The sequence below is a fragment of the Ovis aries genome, chromosome 21 (assembly GCF_016772045.2).
Source record: "Ovis aries strain OAR_USU_Benz2616 breed Rambouillet chromosome 21, ARS-UI_Ramb_v3.0, whole genome shotgun sequence".
Lineage (NCBI taxonomy): Eukaryota > Metazoa > Chordata > Mammalia > Artiodactyla > Bovidae > Ovis > Ovis aries.
The window spans coordinates 25627373-25639854 of NC_056074.1; positions in this window are offsets into that span (position 1 = coordinate 25627373).

Genomic DNA, 12482 nt, shown 5'->3' on the forward strand with positions numbered 1-12482 from the left:
GACATGCACAGTACTGTACTGCTAACTGTAGGCATTGTGATGTAGAGCAGATCCCTCCAACTTGCACATCTAGTTTAATGGAAATTTTATAACAATTAAACAACTTCTGGTTTATCCCCTTCTCCCAGCCCCTGGCAATGACTATTGCATTCTCTGCTCCGTAAGTTTATTAATACCTCATACCAGTGGAATCACGTAGTATTTTTCCTTCTGTGATTGCCTTATTTCCTTTTGTATAATGTCCTCCAGATTTACCCATGCTGTTGCAAATTTCCTTCTGAAAATCCTGAGGCTGAATAATATTCCATTGTATGTATGCACCAGTTTCTCTATCCATCTGTCACGTGAGTGTATGTCCCTCCGTTCTTTGTCTCGTCACAACAAAGATTTGGAGTGACGGACATTAAAGCCCCCTCGGCGTGTCACAGCTCTCAGGTCTTGGATAGACCGTGTTATAGCTCTCAGGTCTCGAATGGACCATGTTATAGCTCTTAGACAAATCAGTGTTACAGCTCAGTGTTACAGCTCTATTTTATTTAGAAGATAGCAGGAAAATCCATCTTCGAAGCGTGAGGGCACATCGATCCAAAGACATGAGGAGAAGAGCGCCCCAGCGCACGGGAGAGAGAGAGAGAGAGCTGGCTTTGGCTCCTCTGTTTATATGTTTCTCTCTCCCTGGGCCTGTCCTATGTAAATTGGGCCAGCCAGGAATGTTGTTGGTTTTACCTGAAGTCCTCACTCCGGTCCTCAGACCTTCTTTTGTTCTATTTTTGTGGTCTTTTCCCTTCCTTGTCTTTTAGCCACCGCCATTTTGGACTCCTTTTCCCTATTCTACCTACCTAACACATCCATCTTCCCTCTCTTTCTATTACAGTGGAAGAGCTAATGGTGAAGGCTTACCTTTAATTGACAATTGAATATTAAAGTGGGAAAGAGTAGCAAAGGTTGCTCAGCTGTCACTTTGGGCTTCATATCAGATTGTTTGGGGGGAGCCGTTTAACTGTTCAGCATCGTCTCCACTGTCCTCCTTTCTGCTCTCACCTAGATCTTCTTTTCAGTGTCTGCCTGTTGATAACACAGACCAAAGGCTGAGCCTTCTCTAGAAATAAATCCAGATCCGCTTAAGCCAAGTAGCACCTTCATCCCTTCAGGCGACTCCCATTATTCCAAGACCAGACATATGATGGGATTTAAGCCTATCTAATTAGGCGAGAAACTCTCAACCAGGGGTGATTTGGCCCCAGGAGACATCGGACAATGTCTGGAGACTTTTGGTTGTCACAGCTCAGGGTGGGGAGGATTTCTGCTGTTTGTACCTAATGGGTAGAACCCAGAATGCTTCTTGTTAGTGTTAGAGTTAGTTGCTCAGTCCTGTCTGACCCTTTGTGACCCCATGGACTGTAGCCCACCAGGCTCCTCTCTCCACATACTTCTTACCATCCTCCAATGTTCAAGACAGACCCGCACATCCCCAAATTAGACAACCCAAGTGTCACTAGTGTCAAGTTCAAGAAATCCTAAATTAGGCATTAAAAATGTCATGCGCTTGAGAGGGAAAACAAGTTTAGAATAAAACTGACCTGGTAGGAAGTAGAGCAAAAGTGTTACGTCAATGACCTGCTGAATCAAAGCTGAAGTCCAAAGACTTTCTACTTGTTTGAGCCAATTAATCCCCTTGACTTTTTTATTCCATTTTAAACTTTTATTTTATATTGAGGTATAGCTGATTAGGGCTTCCTGGGTGGCTCAGCTGGTAAAGAATCCACCTGGAGCGCGGGAGACCTGGGTTCGATCCCCGGATTAGGAAGATCCCCTGGAGAAGGGAACGACTGCCCACTCCAGTATACAGTCCAGAATTCCATGGACTATATAGTCCACAGGGTCACAAAGAGCTGGACACAACCTAGCAACTTTCACTTTATAGCTGATTAACAGTGTTGTGATAGTTTCAGGTCGACAGCAAAGGGACTCAGCCACATATTTACATGTATTCATTCTCCCTCAAACTCCCCTTCCATCCAGGCTTTCACATAACAGTGAGAAGAATTCCCTGTGCTTTACAGTAGGTATTTTTGTTAGTTATCCATTTTGAATACTGCAGTGTGTACACGTCCATCGCAACACCCAAACTCCCTAACTATCCTTTCCCCCATCCTTCCCCCTGGCCACCGTAAATTCATTCTTTGAGTCTATTTCTGTTTTGTAAATAAGTTCATTTGTATCACTTCTTTTTATAGTCTGCATATAAGGGATGTTAGAGGATATTTCTCCTCCTCTGTCTGACTCACTTCACTCAATATGACAGTCTCTAGGTCCACCATGTTGCTGCAAATGGCATTATTTTATTCCTTTTAATGTCTGAGTAATATTTCCTTGTATATATGTACCATATCTTCTTTATCCATTCCTCTGTCAATAGACGTTTAAGTTGCTTCCATGTCTTGGCTATTGTAAACAGTACTGCAGTGAACACTGGGGCACATGTGTCCTTTGGGACCATGTTTTTCTCCAGATACCTGCTCAGGAGTGGGAGTGCAGGGTCATATGGTAGCTCTATGTTTTAAGGAGCCTCCATACTGTCCTTCATAGTGGCTGTACCACTTTACATTCCCTTCAGCAGTGTAGGAGGGTTCCCTTCTCTCCACACCCTCTCTAGCATTTACTGTTTATGGTAAATCCCCTTTATTTTTAGCAGCTGCAACTGATGTTCTTCTAAACTTTTGAGTACTGTGCAAAAGAATGGGAAGGAGGAATATAGATATAAAAAAAAAAAAAACAGAAAGAGAGGAAAGAACCTAAGATAGTGACTAAAGAGAACAGCAGCTGCAGCCCAATGTACAGAGAAAGACAACAAGCGACTGTCCACCAATCTGGCCTTCCCCACCTACCATTTGGGAGTCACTGGAATTATTAACATTGTAGAGGATGAAAGACATACATAATCATAATTCTGTCTTTCTTCAAGGAACCACAGACATTCATCAAGGAAATGAAACAAAACATCCACCAAAAAAGAGTATGGGAGAGAGAAGAGAAAGGATTTTTTAAAAATATGACACGAAAAGCACAAACCATAAAGGAAACTGCTGATAAATATGATCACATTGAAATTTAAAACTTTCAAATATCAAAAAAAACACCATAAGCAAAGTGAAAAAAACAGCGCAGAACGAGAGGAGATATTTGCAATTCAAAATGCATAAAATTAACAAAAGATTAGTATCCAGAATATAACTCCCACTCAGTATAAAAGCTGTGCATGAGAATGGTAAACACTAAATCCATGATAGAGATAACTGTGGAAAGATCAGAGAAGAGTAAGAACAGAGAAGGGAACCAAAGGGATCTCAAGAGTGTATAGTCATCCTTTGGGAGCCATGGGGGATTGGTTGCAGCAGCCTCCATGGATACAGAGTGTCCACTGTGTTTCTCTGCTTTCTTTAATCTGAAGCAAGTTAAGACCATGAATGAAAACCAATACAACAATTTAATGAAGCTGGGTGAGGGAAACATGAGAGTATTTTTTCATATTATCTTCTATTCAAAGCTATGGTTTTTCTGTAATCATGTACAGATGTGAGAATTAGACTGTAAAGAAGACTGAGCATGGAATAATTGATGCTTTCGAATTGTGGTGCTGGAGAAGACACATGAGAGTCCCTTGGACAGCAAGAGATCAAACCAGTCAATCTTAAAGGAAATGAACCCTGGATATTCATTGGAAGGACGGATGCTGACACTGAAGCTCCATCCTTTGGCCCCTGATATGAAAAGCCAACTCATTGGAAAAGAGTCTAATGCTGGGAAGGACTGAGGGCAGGAAGAGAAGAGGGTGACAGAGGATGAGATGGTTGGATGGCATCACAGACACAATGGACCTGAGTTTGAGCAAACTCCAGGAGATGATGAGGGACAGGGAAGCCTGGTGTGCTGCAGAGGTCACAGGGTTAGACATGACCTAGCGACTGAACAACAGCAGACCCTCTATTCTAATTTCTATGTTTCATATCAGTCAGTTTAGTCACTCAGCTGCGTCTGACTCTTTGCAACCCATGAACTACAGCACAACAGGCCTCCCTATCCATCACCAACTCCTGGAGCTTACCCAAATCCATGTCCACTGAGTCAATGATGTCATCCAACGATCTCATCCTCTGTTGTCCCCTTCTCTTCCACTCTCAATCTTCCCCAGCATCAGGGTCTTTTTAAATGAGTCAGCTTTTCACATCAGGTGGCCAAAGTATTAGAGTTTCAGCTTCAACATCTGTCCCTCCAATGAACACCCAGGACTGATCTCCTTTAGGATGGACTGGTTGGATCTCCTTGCAGTCCAAGGGACTCTCAAGAGTCTTCTCCTACACCATACTTCAAAGCCATCAATTCTTCGGTTCTCAGCTTTCTTTATAGTCCAACTCTCACATCCATACATGACCACTGGAAAAACCATAGCCTTGACTAGACAGACCTTTGTTGACAAAGTAATGTCTCTGCTTTTTAATATGCTGTCTAGGTTGGTCATAATTTTCCTCCCGAGGAGCAAGCATCTTTTAATTTCATGGCTGCAATCACCATCCGCAGTGATTTTGGAGCCCAGAAAAATAAAGTCTCTCACTGTTTCCACTGTTTCCTCATCTATTTGCCATGAAGTGATGGGACCAGATGCCATGATCATAGGTTTCAGAATGTTGAGGTTTAAGCCAACTTTTTCACTTTCCTCTTTCACTTTCATCAAGAGGCTCTTTAGTCCTTCTTTACTTCCTGCCATAAGGGTGGTGTCATCTGCATTTCTGAGGTTATTGATATTTCTCCCAGCAATTGTGATTCCAGCTTGTGCTTCATCCAGCCCAGCATTTTACATGATGTACTCTGCATATGAGTTAAATAAGCAGGGTGATAATATACAGCCTTGATGTACTCCTTTCCCAATTTGGAACCAGTCTGTTGTTCCGTGTTCAGTTCTAACTGTTGCTTCTTGACCTGCATACAGATTTCTCAGGAGGCAGGTCAGGTGGTCTGGTATTCCCATCTCTTTAAGAAGTTTCCACAGTTTGTTGTGATCCACACTGTCCAAGGCTTTGGCATAGTCAATAAAGCAGAAGTAGATGGTTTTCTGGAACTCTCTTGCTTTTTTGATGATCCAACAGATATTGGCAATTTGATCTCTGGTTGCTCTGCTTTTTCTAAATCCAGCTTGAACAATTGGAAGTTCATGGTTCACATACTCTTCAAGGCTGGCTTGGAGAATTTTGAGCATTATTTTGCTAGCATGTGAGATGAGTGCAATTGTGTGGTAGTTTGAACATTCTTTGGCATTGCCTTTTTTGGGACTGGAATGAAAATTGACCTTTTCCAGTCCTGTGGCCACTGCTGAGTTTTCCAAATTTGTTGGCATATTGAGTGCAGCACTTTCACAGCATCATCTTTTAGGATTTGAAATAGCTCAACTGGAATTCTATCACCTCCACTAGCTTTGTTCGTAGTGATGCTTCCTAAGGCCCACTTGACTTCATTTTCAAGGACGTCTGGCTCTAGGTGAGTGATCACAGCATCGTGATTATCTGGGTCATGAAGATCTTTTTTGTACAGTTCTTCTATGTATTCTTGCCACCTCTTCTTAATATCTTCTGCTTCTTTTAGGTCCATACCATTTCTGTCCTTTATTGAGCCCATCTTTGCATGAAATGTTGCCTTGGTATCTCTAATTTTCTTGAAGAGATCCCTAGTCTTTCGCATTTTATTTTTTTCCTCGATTTCTTTGCACTGATCACTGAGAAAGGCTTTCTTATCTCTCTTTTTTATTCTTTGGAACTCTGCATTCAAATGGGTATATCTTTCCTTTTCTCCTTTGCTTTTCACTTCTCTTCTTTTCGCAGCTATTTGTAAGGCCTCCTCAGACAGCCATTTTGCTTTTTGGCTTTTCTTTTTCCTGGGGATGGTCTTGCTCCCTGTCTCCTGTACAATGTCACAAACCGCCATCCATTCCTTTGGTATCTCTCACTTTCTTGAAGAGATCTCTAGTGTTTCCTAATCTATTGTTTTCTTCTATTTCTTTGCATTGATCACTGAGGAAGGCTTTCTTATCTCTCCTTGCTATTCTTTGGAACTCTGCATTCAAATGGGTATATCTCTCTTTTTCTCCTTTGTCTTTCTCTTCTCTTGTTTTCATAGCTATTTGTAAGGCCTCCTCAGACAACCATTTTGCCTTTTTGCATTTCTTTTTCTTGGGGATGGTCTTGATCACTGCCTTTTTTATAATGTCAGAAACCTTGGTCCATAGTTCTTCAGGCACTCTGTCTATCAGATCTAATCCCTTGAATCTAGTTGTCACTTCCACTGTATAATCGCAAGGGATTTGATTTAGGGCATACCTGAATGGTCTAGTGGTTTTCCCTACTTTCAATTTAAGTCTAAATTTGGCAATAAGGAGTTCATGATCTGAGCCACAGTCAGCTTCTGGTCTTATTTTTGCTGACTCTATGGAGCTTCTTCATCGTTGGCTGCAAAGAATATAATCAATCTGATTTCAATATTGACCATCTGGAGATGTCCATGTGTAGTCTTCTCTTGTGTTGTTGGAAGAGGGTGTTTGTTATGACCAATGTGTTCTCTTGGCAAAACTCTATTAGACTTTGCCCTGCTTCATTCTGTACTCCAAGGCCAAATTTGCCTGTTACCCCAGGTATTGCTTGGCTTCCTACTTTTGCATTCCAGTCCCCTATAATGAAAAGTATATCTTTTTTGGGTATTAGTTCTAGAAGGTCTTGTAGATCTTCATAGAACTGTTCAATTTCAGTTTCTTCAGCATTACTGGTTGGGGCACAGACTTGGATTACTGTGATACTGAATGGTTTGCCTTGAAAACGAAAAAAGATCAGTCTGTCGTTTTTGAGATTGCATTCAAGTACTGCATTTTGGACTCTTTTGTTGACTGTGAAGGCTACTTCATTTCTTCTAAGGGATTCTTGACGACAGTAGCAGATATAATGGTCATCTGAGTTAAATTCACACATTCCAGTCCATTTTAGTTCGCTGATTCCTAAAATGTCAATGTTTACTCATGCCATCTCCTGTTTTGGTTTTGGCTCCATCTCTTCATTCTTTCTGGAGTTATTTCTGTGCTGATCTCCAGTAGCATATTGGGCACCTACCAACCTGGGGAGTTCATTTCTCAGTATCCTGTTTTTTTGCCTTTTCATACTGTTTATGGGGTTCTCAAGGCAAGAATGCTGAAGTGGCTTGCCATTCCCTTCTCCAGTGGACCATGTTTTGTCAGAACTCTCCACCATGACCAGTCCATCTTGGGTGGCCCTAGATAGTTAGAGCTAGGGATGGCTCATAGTTTCATTGAGTTAGACAAGGCTGTAGTCCATGTAATCAGACTGGTTAGTGTTCTGTGATTGTGGTTTTCAGTCTGTGTGCCCTCTGGTGGAGAAGGATAAGAGGATTATGGAAGCTTCCTGATGGGAAAGACTGACTGAGAGGGAAATTGGGTCTTGTTCTGATGAGCAGGGTCATGCTCAGTAAATCGTTAATCCAATTTTCTGTTGAAGGACAGGGCTGTGTTCCCTCCCTGGTATTTGACCTGAGGCCAAACTATGGTGGAGGTAATGAAGAAAATGGCAACCTCCTACAAAAGGTCCCATGCACTCACGGCTACACTCAGTGCCCCCAACCCTGCAGTAGGCTACCACTGACCCACAACTCCTGGGTCATGCACCAGCAAGTCTGGGTCAGTCTCTTGGGTCACTGCTCCTTTCTCCTGGGTCCTGGTGCACACAAGGTTCTGTCTGTGCCCTTCTAAAGTCTGTTTCCCAGTCCTGTGTAAGTTCCGGTGGCTCTATGGCACAGATAATGGCGACCTCCCCCAAGAGGGTTTGTGCCATACCCAAGTCTGCTGCACCCAGAGCCCCTGCCCCTGCAACAGTCCACTGCTGACCCATCCCTCCTCAGGAGACATTCGGACACAGTTCTGTCTCACTCTCTGGGTCCTGGTGGCCACAGGTATGTTTGAGTGTTTCTGGTGGGTATGGGGTTTGATTCTAAATGTGATTTCGCCCCTCCTACCATCTTGCTGGGGCTTCTCCTTTACCCTTGGACGTGAGGTATCTCCTCAAAGTCACTCCAGCACCACGCAGCCGCCACTCTAGCGCCTACCATCTTGCTGGGGCTTCTCTGCCCTTGGATGTAGGGTGTCTCCTCATAGTCAACATGGATCAGCCATATGTGTATATGTTTCATATACATTTTACCAAAAAAATGTATGAATTCTTGCAATTCATTAAGAAGAAAAAATTAGACAATTGGGCAAAAATTATGAGTAGAAACCTGAGTCCAAAAAGCAAATGGGAAAAACATGTTCAGCCTCCCCATTAAGGAAAATGTAAATTAAGCAATAATGGGATACAATTTCTCATTCATAAATTGGCAAAATTTAAGTCTGACAGTAATGAGTGGATGCTGTTAAACAGTTGAAACTCACTCACATTGCTCTTGGGAATGAATGTAAATTGGCACAGAAGCTGGTAATTGTGTCGACAATAAGCACACCCATTAGTGGAGAAAAAGGTCAGTATATAATACCCCTCTCTTCCCACCCCAAATTCTGAACCAACTGAGAAAAAGGAGGAATACTGGGATCAAAAGACATTGTTTAGAAACAGAGTATTTGGGTAGAACTGTGGCTGAATTTGATCAGCAATTAATATAGCTCAGAATAGATAGTGAAACCATCAATACAACTGCTGTTTGGACTTGGCGTCTTCTCATTTGGGGAGAGAGTAAGAATGGTTTTGTGAGAAGATGGAGACACAATGTGGATTTTGTTGTAATGAAAGCTCACAGTAGGCTCAGCAGGATACACAGGCACTCAAGTACCCGAAAGAATAGACTATACTAGTTAGTAAGCGGCTGTCCCTCAGCTTCAAGCCCGCCTTCCGGTTGACTCTGTGATGCTGGGACTGGGCGCCGCACGCCACACCTCACACCTGTCTTTTGCAAGCTGGACTCTTTTGTTGTTGTTTAGTTGCTAAGTTGTGTCTGACTCTTTTGCAGCCTCATGGACTGTAGCCCACTAGGCTCCTCTCCATGGGATTTTCAAGGCAAGCATACTGGAGTGGGTTGCCATGCCCCTCTCCAGGGGATCTTCCCAACTCAGGGATCAAACCCATGTCTCCTTCATTGGCAGGAGGATGCTATAATGACTGAGCCACAGGGAAGCCTTAGACCTCCTTTAGGCTCCTACAGTAAGGCCATGAGGGAGGCTGCAAGGCTGAAGGAGAAGGGGACACGTGCTCATTTCTGTCCACTTCCTGTTAGCTTCCTCTGCCCGTCAGTTTCGCTGTGCTTTTTCTCACCCCAGGGCAGCGTCCAGTCCTGAAGCAGTTGAGCCCAGCTTTCCAACAGTCACAGCCGGCCTCAGCAAGCCCCCTCGGAGGTTCCAACCCCGGCCAAGATGTGTTCCTCCTCAGAGGTCTGACTTTCAGCTCCGTGAGCCCCCTTTCACTGTGTTTGTAGGTTTGGTTGTTTGTTTTTAACTTTTATATTGTAGTACAGCTGACAAACAATGTTGTGGTAGTTTCTGGTGCACAGTGAAGGGACTCAGCCATACATACACGTGTATCCATTCTCCCCCCAACTCCCTTCCCATCCCGACTGCCACAGAACGTTGAGCAGAGTTCCCTGTGCTCTACAGTAGACCCTTGTTGGTTATCCATTTTTAATATAGCGGTGTGTACATGTCCATCCCAAACTCCCTAACTATCCCTTCCCCTTCTCCTTCCCCCTGGCCATCATAAGTTTTTTCTCTAAGTCTGTGAGTCTCTTCTATGTTTTAAAAACTCCAGCTTCTTCTCTTTGTTCCTCCAGGCCTAACAGTTAGTAGCTGCTTCCTGCAATTTCTATCTCCTTAATAGCTGAGTTTCCTCTATTAACTTTTTCAGTCACCGTGTTAACAGTTCTTTACACCTGATTAACAATTCTTCATGTTACATTCTATCTATTAAGATAACTATAGAGGGTTTTGTTCCGTGATTACATGGTGTCTAATTCAGATGGGAATCAAAATATCAGGGTTTGGTTTTTTTTTTTTTAGTTGAGAAGAGTGGGACGCAGACTTCTGGATGAAGTTGGAAGACTGAACACGTGCATCTAATTCTGTATCCTCCAGTAACCCCACAAAAACAACAGCAAATGGATTTTTGTTTGTTTGTTTCTTACGTTCTAGCATGGTTAGTGCAATAGGACCGTGCTACAATGTAAAAAAACAAACAAACAAAAATGAGGCAAAAATCAACAAATTTTAGAAGCTGGAAACTAGATTCAGCTGAACTGAGAGCTCCAAATCCCAAGCCTAATGCGAGGAAGGCTGAGCACCAACAAAATTCGCACCACCGCATTGGCAGGAATATGCAGGACTCATTAGTTAAAGGGGGAGGTGGCAGGCGACGTAAAAGAAAATGGCTTAAAAGCTGCTTGAGCAGCAGTCAGATCCTTAGATTCTTTTCTCCATTTCATGCCACTGGGAACCTGCCCCAACACACTAGCAGAAATCTGGAGGTTTGCAATCCAGAGAAAATAGCATAATCCCTAGACTGGGAGATACAGGCCCCCTTGAGGGCAGAACCACCTCACCCAAAGAAGAGTGTGGCGTGACCACGAGCACAGACTCGTGAGTCCAGAGACATCCAACCCTTTTTCCCATTCCTCCCCCAGAGCACAGGGAGAAGAATTCTAACCTTCCAGATGAGAGACTGGAAGGTCCTTCTCTGAAGCCTGTCATGGAAATAACTGACATTAGGGGTTCTCCACAAACAGCCCATCAAATCACTTTGAAACTCAAAGTCAACAAGATGACCCATGTGATAGCAGAGGTGATCCAGTCAGTTTTCTGGTTCTTTATTCTTGAATAAAATCGCTCTTGATCTGCCAAGGATTATGAAATACAGACAGCTGGTCAAAGCTACTAACACAGAAAATAGAGTGTTGTTGTTTTTTTTTTGGGGGGGGGGCAGTTATTGCTTTTTGGCTGTGCTGGGTCTTCCTTGCTGCATACAGGCTTTCTCTAGTTGCGCTGAGCAGGTGTGAGGGCTGGTCGCTGCAGTGGCCTCCCTTGTTGCAGAGTACAGGCTCGAGGGCACTCAGGCTCAGCAGCTGTGGCTCATGGACTCAGTAGTTGCAGCACACGAGTGTAGTTGCAGTGCACGGGTGTAGTTGCCTCGAGGCACGTGGGATCTCCTCGGACCAGAGGTGGAACCCGTGTCCCCTGCATTGGCAGGCAGATTCTTAACCACTGGACCACCAAGGAGCCCTAGAAAGCAGAGATTTTTAAAAATTAAATTAGCTTTACAAGACAGGCTATTCAGGGAGAAGAAATCTCTTTTTTTTAATTCCATTGATATCCTCAGAGAGGAGAGATATTACAATCAATTTTTTTCAAAGGATAAACACTCAGGAAATGAAAAGAAAAGCTCTCAGAAATGTCAAACTTGGTTACAGAATTTTAAAACTCAATGAAGTTGGCAGTTCCTCAAAAAATTAAACATAGAATTGCCATATGACCCAGTAATTCCACTTCTAGGTGCATACCCAAGAGAACTGAAAACATATGTTTATACAAAATTTGTACATGAATGTTCACAGCAGCATTATTCATAATAACCAAAAAGTGGAAATAAACCAAAGGTTCATCAGCTGATGATTGAGTAAATGAGATGTGGTATAGCTATATGTTTGACTTTTGAAAAACAGAGGTTTGAACTTCTGGGATCCACTTACACCTGGATTTTTTTGTTTTTTCAATAAATGCAGTCAACCTTTTCTATTTGTGGATTTCACATCCTCAGATATGGAAGGTTGACTGTGTTCTATGCCATTTTATATAAAGGACTTGAGCAGCCATGGATTTGGATTGATTCTGGAAATCCCCACAGATAGTGAATGGAATATTATTCTGCCCTAAAAAGGAAAGAAATATTATCAAATGCTAGAACATGGATGAACCAGGTGAAAGAAGCCAGACACAAAAGTCCACATATTGTATGATTCCATTTATATGAAATGTTCAGAACAGGTGAATCCATAGGAGACAGGAAATAGATCAGTGCTTTCCAGGGGATGAAAGTAGGAGGCAATCAGGATTAACTGCTAATAGGCACAGAGCTTCTTTCAGGGATATTGGGAATGTTCTGGAATTTAATAGCAGTGACAGTTGCACAAAATAGTAGACTCAAAACCACTGAAGTGTACATGAGACATATTTCAATTTTAAAATGCTATTAAAATAAAATCAATAGAATTGAAGGGAAAACTTGAGGAAAGCTCCCAGAAAGGAAAGTCAAAGGAAAAAGATGGAAAATAGGAGAAAGAAAATTAGAACTTTAGAGAGAGAAGGAAAATAGAATAGGAGAAATTATCCATGAAATAATTCTAGAAACAACTGAAGGACGTAGGTTTCCAGACTGAGGACCCTACGGGTGTCCGGAACA